We start from the raw sequence: 18,954 nt of genomic DNA, 5'->3' as shown, positions 1-18,954 counted from the left end.
GCCGTATTGAGGCGTTTGCTTGAAAACGGAATTGTGAAAGAACAATTCTTGGATTTTACACGATGATTATGCACCATCGCATCGATCCACAATTGTGACCGAATATAAAGCCAAAACCGTATTGAATACCATCGATCAACCACCGTATTCACCATATTTGGCTCCGTTATTTTTTTTGTTCCCCAAACTGAAATTCCCGCTCCGTGGAACCCGTTTTCAGTCTTTCGAAGAGATAAAACAAAATTCGTTGAAGGCACAGACGGCCATTCCAAAATGTGCTTATAAAAAGTATTTCGAGAACTGGAAAAATCTTTAGCATTCGTTTTTTACATCTAGTGGGGATTACTTTGAAGGCGACAAAATAAATATTGATGAATAATTAAATATTTGGGGTGTCTTTTTTTACAATTTCTGGGTACTTCAGTGTATATAGTATATACAAGTTATAGAGTCTCCGACGTTTTTTCTGGCTGTTACTGACTTTATATATCAAAAATATTTTTTCTGGAAATTATTTGGAATATTTTAAATTTAAACCGCTTTATAAACGACTTTGTATAAAAATGTAAATAAAAAATTATATTATCTTTTACGAATAAAATCAAAATACCTGAAAACAAAAATATTTTTGTTAATACTAACTAACTGTCTAACTAGCAATTATATTTTGGTTACATTTTCTACAATTCAAACCATCCTGTATAAATATAGAATTAAAATACTTGCGCGTAAAAAATAAAATATATGTACATATCAAGAAAGAAAATTCGATCAAATTTGTTGAATTTCTTAAACGTAAAACATATGCAAGACACCCTGTATAAATATATGATATACATAAAAAAGTAGATTTAACTCATTTATGAATTCAAAATATATCGACAAAATTTACTTGCAGAAACAATTTTGGGATTTCTAAAACTAAACATCCATACAAACCACCCCACTTGCATGGTTTTTATCAAGTTCCTATTCACATGAGAAAGGTGTGTACGATTATATTCACGCATAATTTTTGTAAGAATCCAATTTACTCCCATAATTTTTATAAATAACGAACTTTATCAACACACTTTTACAATATATTTATATCAGTCATAAACTATTTCCTTAGCGGCCTTACCAATTCACAACAACACTATTGTCACCAACTATATATCTGTAATTTTTTAGAACGCTTCATAAACATTTTTTGCGCTGGTTTTAAGCTGGTTACAGCACTACAGGCATTATACAATACATATGTATCTATACATTTTGCGTATGTGGCTTACCAACTGAAGACTTTTATTGCTGCGTCTGCTATTACTTCTTCTAGTATTTGACGTTATTTAATACACTGCTACTAGTACACTTGGGCACACAAATTACTATTACACAATAACTTCAATGGCTTCACTTTGTCAACGCAGGTCAACAGCAGCATTAAATAAATAAATACCAAACTGGTGACTAAAGAATTGATTGCCGTACGCAGGTGATTGACTGACTAACTGGCCGATTGACTTTTTGGTAAAGCACACAGCGCTATCGGGCAGCCAGAGCGCAGATCTGTCAATTGATAGTCAAATAGCGAAGGTAAAAATAAAAGTAGAAGAACAAAAATTTCCACAAAATCACAAACACTAGCACTACTCACTTGCCGCACTTGAAGCGCGAGCAACGAAAAATTTACGGTTTCCGTTTTTAATTACTTTTACGTTACACGTAAGCGCAAAAAGCGAGTTTTTAGCAGTTGAATGCCGTTTTTTTTTATTTTTTTTGTAATTTTTTTATTATTTATTGCAGCTTGCCTTTCTTATCAAACGTCGATTGCGCACAATTTGTTGTTGAGTTTGCCGTTTTGCTTCAACTTTTTCTCTCAATTATTTTTATAATTTTTTTTTACTTATTTTTTATGCTTTGCTTTTTTTACTTTTATTTGCACTTTCGCACCATAAAATACCATAAATTACTTGCGGTCAAATGTGTAGGCAAGCCGCAAAGGTGCGCGAGCAGTGCAGACGAGCGCGCGATTCAATGGCAATCACGTGAAACTGTCACAACGCTGAAAACGACAAAAAAAAACAGTTAATCAAACACTTGAAGTAAATAACTATGACAATTGACAAGACTTCCAATTATGTTTACTTTGCTTTAATAACTTTTCATATTGTTTTTGTTGTTGTTTTTTCCTTTAATATTGTACATATGTTTTTGCTGCGTATTTTTTGTTATTATATTTTTTTGTATTGCTTTTGTTGTTATTTTTTCAATAAATCTGCTGCATATTTTTTGTATTGTTTTTGTTGTTATATTTTACTAAACTTTCTTTGGAACTTATTTTCAAATAATATTTTGTGCATTTTCTATTGCTATTTTTTCCAATATTTTGTTTAGAATTTTTTTACTTATCTTTTGTATTGTTTCTGTTGCTATTTTATTTTAATTTTTTACGCAAAATTTTTTAGTTTCAACTTCTGTAAATTTTTTTTTGTTGTTTGCTAATGTTTTTGCACCTTTTTGCCACACTTTTATTATTAATGAATTATTTTTCACCAGCACACATTCCGTTCGGTCACTCAACGACACTTGGTTAAACGCTCAAAATATTTTCGCACACATTTTATTTTATTCTATTTTTTTAACAAAATGAATTTGCAAATATTTCTTACTTGTTGCCAACAATATTTTTGTATTCTGTTTCGTATTTTCTGCACTTTTTACACACACGCTGTCATAATACGCGCCGCCAACAATATGTCATTTCTATAGGTAAATAATTGCAAATATTTTTGGCGAGTGAAGTCTACGTACGCTACGCTCAGACGCTACTCTCGCACACGACTGCGACGATTTGAATGCGTTCACATGACTAAAAACAGCAAAAATATGTACGAAAATGATATGAGTGGCCAAGCAGCAGACGGTAGACAGCAGCCGGCAGAGCAGCAAGCAGCGCGGCTATTACTACAAGCGTACGACAACAACAAACAGCGAGTGCCAATAAAAGTTGTTGTGTGCGCGATGGAAGGCAGCCTATAGCGGCAACACACTAATATAAACCCCAATAAAGCGCCGACCTCGACTGCGCAGTCAGTGACAGTTGTGCAGAGAGCGCACAGCACGAGAGAGAGCGCCAACAGACCGTTGGTGTGGGGGAAAACACAAAAGAATAGCAAAAACAGAAGCTGACAAAAACAAAATCAGTGGATAAGTGCAGGTAAATGTTGTTGTTTTTGTTATTGTTGGAATTGAGAATTGTGGAGTTTTGGTGAAGAAGGTGCATGCAAATAGGAAATGTACAAAGCTAGGTGTGGAGTAGGTAGTGGTAGAACAATAGTTGGTAGGCAGTTGGGTCACATGAATGGCCAACACAAACAATGCCATACATACATACCTATAAATATGTGCATATATTTACATCAACAAAGGTGAATATACAAAGCACACGCATACATACACATTGTACATATGTATTTTACTTTGAGTTAAAGTGCATTTTGTGCCGTGAATTGCCGGCTTTTGCGGCTTTATTGCTTGCGCACATTTTATAAATACATAGTTGGGTCACAGCTATGTAGCTAAAAGGAAATCATACAATATGCAGAAAAACTTTAAAGGCAATAAAAATTACCAATACCCAACAAGAATTGCTTATTTTGTAGTTGTAAAGCGATAATGTTATATGCAAAATACGGTCGGTGCCTAAAGCGTAATATAACTATACACATACATATGTACATACATATGTCAATATATGTATGTATATACATACATAGATTTGGTTGGTGCGGTAACAATGACAACAAAGTAGGCACTATGTACATACAACAAAGCAGCAACTTGTGTCTGAGAATAGAAGATAGCGTGCAGACGGTGAGCAAAGATGGCAAATCAGAGCAATAGGGATAATACCAATTCTTACATAAATAAGTATATTTAGTATTACAGTTTTGTTCACCTACCGGTGGACGTACCACCCAAAATTAAGCTAGATAGATATAAGGTTATACATACAAGTATATATAATTGATCAGGATGACTAGAGAAGTTGAAATCCAGTTGACTGTCAGTATGTCCGTCCGTTCGTCCGTTGAAGCTGTAACTTGAGTACAAATTGGGTTATATGGGTTCCTTCGTACAAAAAAATTTCGAGTTCGTAGATGGGCGTAATCGGACCACTGCCACGCCCACAAATCGTCATTAACCGAAAACATATAAAGTGCCATAAATAAGCGCTAACTTAAGTATAAAGCTGTAATTTGGTAGTGAAGATCGCAGTGGCAAGGGGCACCTATGGGCAAAAATATTAATTGCTTCTTGATTAGTGGACTGGAAACTGAACGAATTAGGTGAAATTTTAAATTGTGCTATATGGAAAGTAGGCGCGGTTGTCGTCCGATTTCGTCCATTTTCACGCAGTGAAGAATATAAGAAGAAAGCCACGTACTAAGTTTTGTCGAAATCGGTCGATCAAGTTCCGAGATTTGAGATTTCACCAAAGCATGCACCTGGAAATGTCCGGTCCATTAGTTGGGGAGGTGCCACTACCCATCTGGTTGATATTCTCGTTAGAGTAGAGGTTGTCATCACCGCCGTCCAAGAAATGCGATGAACTGGACAAGGACTGAGGTGAGTAGGTCCTTGTGGCATTTACTAGCGCAAATTCGGTATGAGATTCGTGGTGGGAGAGAGGCTTCGTCGCCGAGTCTTGGCATTCACCCCGGTTGATTGATTTCGAGCGAGCAGGTTGTATGACAGCAACATACATATATGCTGTAGTGGTTCGATGTGAGAATCCATAATACTCCATGTCAAACTTCGTTAAGATATACAAGAACTGTTTAGTGTTCAGTTTGTATCACTGCTACCCTATAGTGGTCCGATCTGAACAACCTCTTAAAAGATTGTACTATACCTTTGAACAATAAGCCATGTCGAATTTCGTGAAAATAGCTCATCAAATAAAAAAATTTCCATATAAGGATTTATTCCGATTGATCAATTTGTACGGCAGCTACATACATATATGCTGATCCGTTATCGGCTGCTCCGAAAAAAGAATAACTGGTTTGAGAGAAAAGGACGTTTGCAAAATTTCGGATCCATATCAAAAACTGAGGGACTAGTTCCCGTACATGTGTATGTTTGTATATATAGACAGACGGACATGGCTATATCGACTCAGCATGTCACGTTGATAATTTATATAATGTGTAGACTATTAAGGCTATCAAACGCTTCCTTCTGTGTGTTACAAACATTGTGGCAAACTTAATATACCCTATTATTGTTGAGATTATTCGATCTCACCTTGGACTAGAACGCCATGAGTAGATGTTCGTGCTCCCTGAATATACGTATTTTCGAAAAGAGGAGCAAGAAACCATTAGTTATATAATATTTCTTATCATTTATCTGTCACAACCCTACTTTGACACCGCTATAACACAAACCTGCTCACACAACACCACTGTGCCGATCAACATCAATTCCGGTTAATGCTAAAAGTCAGTAAATAAGTGTATAAATAAATAAATACATATATACTTATATATATAGCTTTGCAGCCACCAACTGTCTACTTTGCTTGCGCTTGGTAATTAACTAACTGTGGCAGTGCAGAACAGCAACTACAAAAACACCAGCACGAATAGTCTTCAAACCAACTGCATGCACTTTACCAACAACAACTATAGTACATCACCACCAGCTCTCGCTGTTATTCATATTTGTACATCAATCTCCGCATTAGCTGTTGTTGTTTCGTTTTAGCGTCTTCCGCACTACTTTCCGCCACTGCTGACTGCTTAAGTAAAGGTGGTGTTATCTGTTCGCAACAATTACAATAACAACAACAACATCCGCTACAACTGCAAACTGCACGTAACTCATTTTATTGTTTGCACGTCCGAGAAGTTGCTTACAAATTCACAAACAAGTGGATATGGGCGAAAATAAGCATGCATACAGATATGTATACGTCAGTACTTCGTACGTGTAAGTAATTATATGCATGTACGTGAATTTTGTTGCTTTCAGCATTGTTTTACTGCCGCGCAGTTCACTTCCTACTCCCACCTAACAGCACAGCGGTGACCCTGCATTCATTTGGCCAGTGCAAAATATAAGAGCCATGCAAACATACATACATATGTACATATGTACGTGCTATAGGCTTGGCTTTGGTGAACCTATTTTGTACTCATCCAACCAAGCGTACTTAATCGGTTTCGGCTTTCAGTTTTGTATTATCCTTCGCTTCCTTTGACGCTTCCGTTCGCTCTCATTCGAAGTAAACTCCTCAATCATTCCCTTTGTCACCTTTGCGTACAGCAGGTTTTTTGCGAGCAACTGTTGCATACATGCACTTGCCTGCTTTTTACTGTGTTTGTGTAACTTAAGCTGCAGTGGTATGCCTAGCAAGAGTTGCCAACCGCCTTAGTTTCCAAGAACTATTCGAGAATAAATATATAATAAAGCCGATCGTTCAAGGGATGCATGATTCAGAAGTGAACCGCAAAGAGAGTAGTGTGAGATCTTTAGCTAAAAAGTGATGTTTCACAAGCAATTGACTCAGAATTTACATAGAGAATCTTTGGAAGGAATCATTTGTTCAATACCATACTTGTACATATTTTTTTTTTTGGAAACCAATTTTGTTAAGTCAAAAATTGTAAAATTGACAAAAAGTTATATTTTTAGGTGTATAAAAACAGAGCGGATAGGCGACTAGGCTCCCAAGTCACTGTTGACAACGTCTGATAGTGTTTAACGTTGGATCCTGCTGGCGACAGCTTAACTCCACGGTGCTCAAAAGCACAACGGATCAATACAATGCGTCGATCAGCGCCCTGAAAACTGGGTAACGATTTTCAGTACCAATCGGCAGTGTGGCATGGACACACTAACCACCTTGGTAGGGCTCGAGGCCCATCTAAAACCTCTGCCGTACTTTGGGTCCGGCACCCGGTTGCAATGCAACTCCACATTCGACTGACAAAGTCTGTTCTTCCCGCGATTTGGGTTTTAACCACAGCCACCACGAATCTCCACAAAGGGCCAAACCCAATGAGCAGACTGGAGCGAATTCCAGGGGCTACTGCTCCCCGTGGTACCAGGTTAAAGTCTTTGGTATTGACCTTGTAGCCGAAGCTACGACCAGTTGAGCTTCCATACAGCCCTGGATTGGTGGCCAGTCATAACTTTGAAGTCGTAGATAATTTCGTCTATCTTGGAAATTCAACGCAGAATAACTCTTGCCAACAGGTGCTACTTCGGACTGAGTAGGCAATTGAGAAGTAAAGTCCTCTCTCGAACAAAAGCAAAACTCTGTAAGTCACTCATTATTCCCGTCCCGCTATATCGTGCAGAGCCATGGACGATGACAACATCTGATAAGTCGACGTTGCGAGTTTTCGAGAGAAAGGTTCTGCGAAAGATTTATGGTCCTTTGCGTGTTGAGCGATTTACATAATTCAGCATGTGAAGCAAAGGAAAACCTCCACTGCGTTGGAAAGACCAGTTGGAGAAGCACCTGGCTTCGCTTGGAATCTCCAATCGGCGCCACCTTGCGAAAAGATGAAACGCTGTTGTTAACTTGGCTATTCTAAGCCAGTAAAGAAGAATAAGGATGTACCAACATTGTCATCAAAATAACGAACTGATTCGCAACATTTTTCTTCTCTACAACAAAACCTGTTGTCTCAATGCTAAATAGTTTTAGCAGCAGGGACTAACAACCATACAGCGTGTAAAACCTTTCCTTTATGGGGTTAGCCTTTTCATTACCGATTTATTATAGAAATTAATCTGCCACTAGGTCATATAACTACTTTTTATAGCGAGTTAACTTTCTTCACTATCGAGTCATATTAAGAAATTACGTTGAGTCTACGGTCTATACTATTAAAGCAAAATCCACAGACCAGTTTGAAACGAATAGAAAGTATAGTTTTCACATGAAATTCCAAATTTCGCTTCAAACAACATACTATGAATGCCATAAAAATCTGCAAACTAGTGAAGCCGAAATATTCAAGATTTAATTTTTTTCATTATACTATTTACGACGATTCATTCTTTAAATATAAAATACCCGATATATTTTTACCCTTGGACTGATAATGATTTTCATTTAAATTTTTTCTCTCGTTGAACTCTTTCATGAATTTTCATCTTCTATTTTGTTTATTTTGACTTTTTTCAAAAATTCAATTTCCCCTCAACTGCTTCCTGTCCATCCGTTATTCAGGTAACCCTATGCCGGATGTTAGTTTCAAACCTCCTCTTCCTAGCTTTCCACTTAACTTCCCTTGCTTTTGCAACCAAATTAGCAAACAGAAAATACGCTCTCCAATTGAATGGTGCTCAGCAATGCTCTCACTAGCACAGCATTGCGCTCAGCTTGTGTTTTGGAGCACATAATTTTACAAAAACAATACACGCATTGTGTCGGCATCGGCGACTGCGACGGCGACGGCGCCCACCCAAAAGTAAACAACAAAATCTGCAACAACCGCGCGCTCTCTAAACTGGCTGCTTGCTTCAGTTTTGTTACTTATTTTCCAGTGACGGTCAGGGCAAAAACAAATAATGCTCCGAATGCTATGCGGCAAGTTGTGAAGGCGCAAGAGTTTGAAAAAAAAATCAGTCAGAAAATTATAATATAAAAACAAAATGAAAAAAATTGAAACAAAACAATATTTAGGAGCGGAAATTCGTATTCTGTTAATGTGCGTAATATTTTTTTTTTCTTTTGATGTGTGTGTGTCGGTATTTTACTTTTGTTTTCATATGCCGTATTGCGGCTGTTCTCATTGCTGCAGTAATAGCAGCAGCTGTTTGGCTTTTGCTATTGCTGTTGTTTTCGTTGTGTTTGCGAATTTTATTTTATGGAGTGTTGAAAACACTTTGTTAAACAAATTCTGCGCTTCGGTGTTGCTTTCGTGATTCTACTTATTTTTCCCACATTTATTTTGGTTTAATTTCGAACGGTTTTATTTTGTTGATTGTTTCTATTGTTGTTTTATATTTTTCTGTACGGCATACTTTGCATTGTAAACACTCAGCACACTGGCTAATTTAATTTTTTTTCCTCTTCTTCTCACAGCCAACTCTTCGTATTTCAAAGTATTGTTTTTAAGGTTACGATTTCTGCATAGCTTTCGCTGAACTTTGTTTAGTTAGTTTTCGAAACATTCCAAGTAGTTATTATTGTTGCAGAAATGTATTAAGTACACAAGCAGACGCAACAGATTTTCTAATTGAGCACGTTAATAATCAACGTAAGTAATCTGCTTTACTACAGTGCACGATACGCCAGGCCTTGGAGAGTGCAGAATCGAACGGGCAAAATGTAATGGTGGTAGCCTACAGTCATATTACTTTAATGACGTAAGCATTATTCTCTTTTATGAATAGAAGTGGATAACTTTTTGATTTTGGTTGATTTCAAGTATGCAATTTTAGTTAGGTTAGATTAGTCTGGTAGGTCAATGAGCAACGCATAGACCAGTTTTGGTCCTTTGCGATAGCAGGTCGAGTTCAGTTACTAGGTCCATGAGGAGTAGTCAACCCTTAGGATGCCTGCGCTTGACGCGAATTTTATCTTTTCTCTGTGGCCCCACTATCGATACCTCCACCGGTGTATTATATCGTGGGGACCGCAGATGCTCTCAGCGTGGTCTTGCTAATGTGGGACAAACGCACAAGAGATAATCTATTATTTCCCTGGTGCCTTTGCTCTAGACATTTCCTGCAGTCTTCTCGATCTGTCATCCACGTTCTGCGGCCGTGTGTCGCCACCCGACAGTGAGTAGTTAGTACTCCGATTATGTTTCTATAGTCGTTTCTTCCAACCGTTTTGTGTACTTCCGATCTACCGTGTTGCACACAGGCAGCTCGGTCCATCAGCTTTTGATTTTATTTACCATGCTTCTATACAAAACGTCGTATAGACAATGCGTGGGTTTCACAATATTGCTCACGTTTTACTGTCTTGACTGCTGCTTTGCTGTCTACGCAGATGTTGCCGCAGATGGTGCATTAGGGTCAGCTCTGTGGCTTTCGCAAAAGCAAAGAACTCAGCTTGACATATACAACAGTGGCCCGGCAACTTAAAAAGCAACCTTATGCTTAACTCTGGACATTTTATCCCCGCGCCAACTCCATACTCCATTTTCGAGACATTTTAGTTATATCGAACAAAGAATTAATGATTCAAAGACGACTACTTCTCCACAGCTGATATTGCTCTTAAAATTTCAAAATTATTGGAGCTTAAAGACCCTTGCAATGTTCGAATATTAATTTAAATCATATTTTGGGAAAATTCAAACATTCTACGGGGTTTCTCTAAACAAACTATTATCATTTCAACAGAGATATTGGACAAAAGTTTTGCGTTGGCAAAAAATAGCATGGATTACAATTATCTCAGTGAGACCTGGTTTGACTTTCACTAAGACTAAGGTAATGCAATATCGCATTGAATTTTTTATAGAGAACGATACGAAATAATTAAATCGCTAAATAAGGTTTAGCGAACATCCGTTACCGAGAAGTTATTCTCTCAATAAAACGGTGACCGCCACTACTCTAAATTTTCTTAAACTGCAGAATTTCTTAAAGTCTCTACAAATCATTCCATATTCAGCTACTTAGAGCTATTTTAACAACCAACTGATAACTCGAAAACAAAATGTGATAAAACAATAAATTTTGGAAAGAAAAAAATTATATGTTAATGGTGAAATTCTGCTGGTGACATATTAAATTTTTGCTCTTCATATAATTAGAAAATGTAAAGTGTGCCTGGTCTGGTAAAATGGTTTCTATATTAAATTAACATAATTTTAATGGCAAGTGATGACTTCGTTTAAAGAGGCATTGCTCAAGCCACTTTAACACAAATATTATTAATATTAAAGTTCAGTTCCAAACTTTCGATATTAACATATCGTTGTTTGCTATCCAAAATGTATATTAATGTTTTTTTTACATAGTTAAGGCCTTCAGTTTCTCTCTTGAGTATTTTTTCTATTTGAATTAATGTTTCCTGCAATCACAGATCTATCAGAGTACACGCCAACACTGATGATAAGCACTCTTTGTTGAAACTTGTTCTGTTTTTGAATATAATGAAAAACTGATTTATTTTTTGTTGGAAATATTCATGCGCACAGCCACCAAAAAATTTCATAAAGCGAATATTCGAAACTTCAACACAAAGTAACCGACAGTTAACTTAAGCGAAAAATGTTTACTACTTTTTATTTTTTCACCACAACAGGTCAAAGGATTATAGCAACAATGTTGCTGCAACATACATATTTGACGCAACAATATACTTTGAATATATATGCGCTCACCCACAGGGCGCCATTGGCAGCACAGCTATTTTATGGCAGTCAGTTTTATGAGAAAACAAGTGAAATTGAATGAAAATACAACAACAGCAACAACATAAAAGTGATAGTAAAACAACAAAATTAAATACTATAGACATAAAGACGTATAAAAACAAAGTGAAAATGTCTAGTGATGAATGAATTAAGCTAGCAAGGCAAAACGCCATTGGGCGCCCTGTTAGTGCTCCTACGGCGGCGTCATTAACATGCGAGTGCAATAAATTTTAATTGTTAACAATTTAACTGTTTATTTGCGTCGAAGGAAAATGGCAAACAGCAAATTTATATAAATATATATGTATGTATATATAAGTGAATTTATGATTTCATTGTTTAATTTACAACCTGCGCAACGCAAGCGTGTGGTTGACAGTTAAAAGTTAAATTTCAATTAGAGATTTCCGAGTAATCAATTTCAGACACCGTTAGAACACATTTCACACATTGCGGTATAAGGTGGTGGAATTTGCTTTGATTTTATCATTAAAATAATTATATCATAAATATGAAATATTTACACGAGTGATAGATATGTAAATAAAATAACGTTTATTAATGACTAGTTAACGTTTGAAATTATTTACGATGTCATAAAATTGATTATTAATTGCATAAAATTTTAGAAATAACAATTAAATACGTACATTCAATTATAATTGGTAGCCACTAAAGTCAACAGACGCAACCAAAGATGTAATATATCACATACATACATACATATATAAGCATTAGGCTGTCCGTTATTTCACAAGTTAATTTTTTTTTACAAACGTCGCCTAAAGTCTCAGTTTTTGCCCTAAAAACAAGGATCCAAGGTAAAAAGCTCTTTATTTTCAATTTAAAACTTAACTAAATAATTTAAGTTTCCTTACATTTAACATATGATTTTTTGATTTTTTGCAATAAATTATTAATTCTAACACATCTAACAGTTTTCTCGCTACAAAAAAGGTCGAAAAATTTTTTTCATACAAATAATTCTTCAAAAGTTATATGCTGTTAAAGTTATGCATCAACTGTATGGACAATATACTACGTACTATGATACAATGGTACCATGGCGTATGAGCAACACAGAGTGTACCATATGAATCACTTGTATGCATGACTATGCTCAGATCATTTACTTTAACTTTAACCACGTATAACAACTAAATGAAAACTATTATGGAAAAAATTAATAAGACCTTTTTAATAGAGTGTAATATTTTGTATTAAAGTATCACTTTTCAATGTTATAGGTATTTTTGTTTCGAGATAAACGCTTTTTTGCTAAAGATTAAAAATCCCAGCTTAAATTAAAAATAAAAAACTTGCTTACATTAGCAAAACCTGAAAATTCTGACGTCATTTGGGAAAAATACTAACTTGGAAAATAACGCAGACCCCAATATACACACTTATTTACACATATACAATTCGAAACATATGTTTGTAAGCCAATAAATACCAGCATTAAATGCGACCAATTAGTAAAACAAAGCAAACACGCAACTGACTTTGGCTTAGGTGTGTGTAATTAGCCGCATCCTAGCGCAATCATAGCAACTAAAACGTGTTAGAAATTCATATTTTGGCTACGAAATTGAAAGTTCAACACACGTTCAACAAAAAGCTTGAATTTATTTGCAATTATTTTTATTTATAATAATTGCTATGGAATTGCTTTAGAACAAATTTCGCACTATTTAGCGTTTTATTAGTGGCAGTTTTGTATTCGAAAAATGCAAAGATTCGATATATAGAAACATATATACGCACATGTATCTTCTAAAACTAATTTGCACTTCAATAAAATAAAATGTGTTAAATAGCAATAAATTGCGAATTTAATATACAAATAGCAACTAGCAAGATCATATTGTTAATTCATAATTGGTAGGTAGTGTGAATATGTATGTATGTTTTATTTGCGATAATAATGGATTTTGTTTGCACTATTACTCACCTTTTTGTATTACTGACGTTAATAAGGCACAAAGTTACACTGAAATATAAAAAGAAAAAAATATTAATAATCGGTTAAATATTACTAATTAATTTTTTACAATGTAATTAATTATTATTAAATATATTTTTATAATGTAATCAGTTATTATTAATTTTTTATAATTTAATTATTGTTACTAATTTCAATTTTTTATTACTTATTCTAATTTGTTTATTTTTTTTAATTGAGTTAATTATTTTTTATACAATTAATATTTTTTTACTTTAGAATAAATTTCTTAAATTAAAAAAAATATTGAATTACGTTTTAAAACAAAAAAGAAACAAGAATACTATTTAATTACAATGCAATTTTCTATCTTTTTATTATTTTTCTATTAATCAATTAATTATTACTATTTTTTATACTTTAATTTAGATCGGAATAATTTTTAATTTTTGTTTTTTTTTTTAATTTAATTAGCTTTTTTTATTATTTGATTATTTAACTAAATATTTTCACTATATTATAATAAATGCTAACTCTTCTGGAGTTCTATTGCCTAAAAAGGTTTTTTTCTCTTAGTTTTGTGCATATATGTATATTTCTAATACTATCCGAACTATTTCAATGACCAAAGGAAATCTCTCAATAAAACAATGGCATACCTCCATTTACGACAAGAGCTGCAGTCTTCTTAGAGTTCAAATTCTCTCTAGACTCATTATTAATGTAACACCAAATTTTTTCGAATTATTTTAACGACAGTCTGTTCGCGAGATGATAAAACGTAGTCTTCCAAGATGAGCACTCAGTAAAACAGTGATTCATAACTCACTCCGATTTCGTTTTCTGATACTTCTTATGGTCTCTAAAAGTCATTCCGCATTGAATATTCGTCCTCTTGCCACTTTTTCGGGCTATTACAACAACCATATGATCACTCTAAGACATCATACGTTCTCTACTACGGAAAATTGTTTACAATGTTTCTTTCTCGTAATATTATTAACCCAGCAGTCACTCGGAACATCACTGATAACTGGAATACATTTGTGCTCGTCCTTTGAGGAAGATGTTAGAATTCACCAAGCCTCAATCTTATTATCGATATTTGCTGTTTTCCGTAAAAGTTCAATAATATCCAATTGAAGATCGAAAGATGATTTGGGGCCAAAGACACCGCCAATTCATATAAATAAATTTAAACCCAAAATTTGGATGCTAAAAAACACCAATAGTCACGTTTAGACACTTCACTATTTCGGATAATATATTCTAGAACCTTCTTTCAAGTGATTGCGAGGAAAATATTTCTATAAACTCATGTTTCTTCTGCCATTTTTTGACGAATTTTAATTACCTAAGCATTGTATCATGTTACAGAAAAATTAACTCCATAAGCTCAGTACTTGCATTCGCAGAATATTTCCACCGATATGACGACCGAAAATAAGGAAAGTGCTCTGAGCGCCATGCACTTGGGAGTGGCCAGAAACGATTTTTTTACATCTGTCTTAAGCAGTTCACGACTTCCCGATCTTAGACCGAAAGGCGAAACATCCCTCTCCAGGGTTGTGCGGACTCGGGTATAACTGCGTAAGCGGTGTCTACGCCAATAAAGAAGAATAAGACATTAATCTAAGTATGATAGATATACGTTGAAGGATGTTGGAGAAATATGAGATCGCGTCAATTTATGATAAGTAACACGTTGGAATTGTGACAAAAACTCATTTCCTTTAGTCGGTCGAAATGAGTATGGAAAGAGAGCAGAGCTTGATTTATGAATTCCCACTCAAGTGCATCGACTCTTAAAAGTGTGGCTGTTGAATTTTATGTATAAAAATAAATTAAATTAAATGCATAAATTTAATAACAGCTTTAAAGATTTTGGAAAAGTTTCGTATTTTCTTGTTGCTAATAACTGGGTTCAACGCTTGATTTGGCAATTAATTTGCATAAAGTTAATTTGCATATTTAACGATATAAAATATCAACACTGAATGCATAAAAATTTAAATCACATGCAAGAATTCGCGTACACGAAGCGCATGCGCGTGTAAATTAAGAAAATAAAAATGTCAAATGCACTAACAAAAACTCTCCGCAGTGCATTGATTTCTACATACAAATATCTGAGCCAAAATCGCACACCGCTTAACAAAGTCGAGCGAGCTCCAAAGGCTGACTGCATTGCAATCACTCCTCCCGATCAGCGCCGCGTGTGTTCTGAACTCTAACTTTTGTTTACCTCGCACCCTGCTCACCTCAAACGGAAACTGCTGTCATTCTGTTTTTTGCACTGCATTTGGTTATTTATTTGTTGTTTTTAGCAAGGCTTACCTTGACTCGCTTTTTGCCTTTCAATTTCTATCGGTATCTATTTATTGGCATTTTTTATATTTTTCTCCACACGCTCGCGTTAATTTCATAGAATTCGCACTTCGGCTACTTTTTTCCTTATTTTCATTGTTGCTGTTGTATTTTTATTGTTATTTTTTCTGGCCGCCTAACGGGTGTCAATTGATATTGACAATATTTACATTCATTGAATTGACTTGGCAATTGCTTTTTTATCTTTTTCGCATGGACTTCTGCACGGAGATAAAATTTCGCCATACTGTTGGACACTAATTTGGTCAAAAGTTTGTATACTTCTATATCTATATATATTTTTATACACTCATTATTATTTTATTTTTGCTATTTTACTTGCTTCCCATATTTCTCTAATTAATTTCATAGCGTTATTTAATTTGTCAAGCTATAATTGGCATGTGAGCTATTAAGTCATATGCCAGCATACTCCTTTGTTTATAAATACATATACATAGGTATGTATATACATGTATGTAGATACATGTATATAAACCTTTTATTTAATTAGCGGCTAAAGCAACAGTCAAATGTCAGTCAGTTAAACAGTTTGCTGGCCAATAAAAGGAGCACACAAAGTCGCTAACTGTATTGTGTTTCCAGCAGACGCATTAAGTCGCTTAAGCGTAGCGGTGTACTGATAAATTACATATATAATATGGTATATAAGGGGTGTTCAAAAAGTTCAATATGAAGAATATATACTATTATACTCCCTAGCGAGGATTGTTATCGTGTCGCGATGAGGCGGCTTATTAAGTACAATGATCCTCAGAGCGATGCCGGCGGTAGCGTAGCCTTCGAGGGATGTTCTTAGTAGTGTCAGCTCACATGATAGTGACGGCTACAGCAGGCGTTTGTCTTGAAGCAAGCGGCTCACGTGTATATTTTATGGCAGGTTCGTAGGCCAAGGGCCACCTACAACAACTTTCGTCACTGCTTCTTCTAATTGTTTGCTCCACCGAAGACACGGTATATCACTACGTGATTTACCATCGACTTATGCATCGAAGCCTTTTTTCGCTGAAACGTCATTATCCATCGACACACATAACCAAGCTACCTTAGTCGCTGGATAACGTTGTAGGACAAATCAAAACAGTACGTTGTTTGTCCGGATAAGATAGTCATCTCCAATATGTAAAGAGCTAAAAATCTTGAGAAGGACTTTTTTCTCGAACATTCTAAGCGCCATCTCATAACTTTTTGACATCGTCCAAGCTACTGCGCCATACAAATGCACGGGTACTATCCGCGACTTGTGTTAATTTGGTCTGTCGAGAGAAGCTTATACATTTTAATTGCCTGCTGAGCCCATTAAAAAACAGCGAATTCAAGATTTGCTGGATCTTCCGCATGTCATCATCATTGCGGAGATGATGGTGTCAAGATGGAGCTTGACCGTCAAAAACTGATATAAATTTATCTATGCATTATTGCTGAGTTAATCCACGTCGAAAGTTGTAGAAAATAATAGCTCGAAAATGTTCGCGTTCTATTCTACTTTTTGGCCGAGATGCATATTTCAAGTAACTGTACGCAACGCAGCAGCAGCAAACGAGACCACTGCTTTTCGGAAAAGGCAAAAGAACAGCTGGTACGATGAAGAGTGCCATGTCGCAGTGGAGAGAGAGCAGACTGTCTACCTCGCAACGTTACAATCAACCACCATAACACATGCGAGATGGGATAAATACCAAAAGCTGAAGAGGTAAGTGAGACGCATTTGCAGACAAAAAAAGAGAAAGGCTTAAACGCGAGTGAGTACAAAAAGTTTGCCAAACTGACCGACAGGAGTAATGCTCGAAAATTCTACGAAAAGATGCGGCGACTAACAGAAGGTTTCAAGACCGAAGCATAGTACTCTTGTAGAACCCCCCGGAGGTGATCTAGTGACTGATGCTCAAAACAGTAAAAATATAACATCTGGAGATGGTGAACCCGATTTCCAAATCGATGAGGATGGAGTAGACGTTAACTTGCCTGACCATGAAGAAGTTCGAATACCTATTACCCTTCTGAACGAAAACATGCCCGACGATTGGAATTTAAGTGTGCTCTGCCCAATCCACAAAAAGCGATTCGCAATTGCGCCACCGTGGGATTGTACCGAAATAAATATATACGCCCCACATTTACATATATCTACCGAGTGGCAATCATCTTGATAGATTTCAAATATTTTTACGGGTTAGCGGTGATCAGTTACATGCTTTAATCTAAAATAATCGTTGGATCACCGAAGACTTCGTTAACTCCACCACATAGCATTAAAGGGCGCCAAATAATATTAAATATTAAAAAATACTTTAAAAACCTCTTCGAATCGTAAATTTTGACCACCCTTTCCTATTTAATATTCAACCACATCCATTAAACTTTTTAGTGTCCTCGGTACTGTTACGTTTGTTGCAACCGTTTCCATTGTATTGAGTTGCCTCGACGTCTGCCATATTTTATTTTGTTTATTTAATAATTTATTCTGTACACTCCAGTTCACCACTATCAATACAAAACTTACGTACCGCCGGTGAAGCGACACGCTCGCACAGATAGCAAGTGCAACGCTAATAAATTCTAAAGCTTTGCTCGTGGGTCTTGCAAACACAGTCGTGACGTTAAATATTTTTTTTTCATTTTTATTCTCACTGAATGGAAGCTGCGAGTACAAAACGCCACAGTAGGGGATTAGCTTCACTTTAACGCACCTTTGAATACAAACCGGTTTTTAGGCACGCAAAAATATTTTCTACTAAAAATTTAAATTTAAATTAAAAACTTTTGCCTTTGGCTAAAAATTGGTATTGACTGAGTAAAAGTTGTTTACAAACACTGAACTGATGTCATTTTACAATTTTTGTGTTTGTTTTATGTTTTCAAATTGAACAGCTGTTAGTAACTGCAGTAATTAAAGCACTACCGCTTAAATAAAATTGATACGTAATGATTTTTTGAAATAATGTGGAAATAATAATTTTTGGAAATAATGTTCCCCAATACAAATGAAAATGGTTTCCAATAGTCCTCGGTTAAAATACGAAATTATTGAGAAAATCATCGACTTTTGACCAAAATGTGTGATCCAAGTGGAGGTAGCAGGTTTTTTAAATAGCCTTTTTTTCTTCTCAAGCTATGATGTTATTTTTGTACAGTATTTTTTGGCATGTCATCTTGGAAAGACTTACGTCTAAGCAACGAACTCGAAGTGACGTTTGAACATATGGAACGACTTGGCGCATTTTACGTCGTGAT

General features: G+C 35.4%; 1 protein-coding gene across 4 annotated transcripts in view; it reads right to left on the bottom strand.

Annotated features, from left to right (window-relative positions):
* The window catches only part of LOC120776769 (protein phosphatase 1 regulatory subunit 16A), a 108,449-nt gene that overhangs the window by 66,945 nt on the left and 22,550 nt on the right, over positions 1 to 18,954 (bottom strand). For 2 of the 4 annotated variants that reach the window (XM_040107734.1, XM_040107731.1), the window contains exon 1: positions 1,275 to 2,179. The gene's annotated coding sequence lies outside the window, so the exon portion shown is untranslated. Of the gene's footprint in view, positions 1 to 1,274; positions 2,180 to 2,654; positions 2,815 to 13,341; positions 13,381 to 18,954 lie in introns of those variants that run through there. The other 2 variants (XM_040107732.1, XM_040107733.1) reach the window with 2 other exon arrangements.

This window comes from Bactrocera tryoni, chromosome 5 (genome assembly GCF_016617805.1).
Source record: "Bactrocera tryoni isolate S06 chromosome 5, CSIRO_BtryS06_freeze2, whole genome shotgun sequence".
Taxonomy (NCBI): Eukaryota; Metazoa; Arthropoda; class Insecta; order Diptera; family Tephritidae; genus Bactrocera; species Bactrocera tryoni.
The sequence above is the reverse complement of the archived record's forward strand: the minus strand, read 5'-3'. Positions and strand labels throughout refer to the sequence as shown.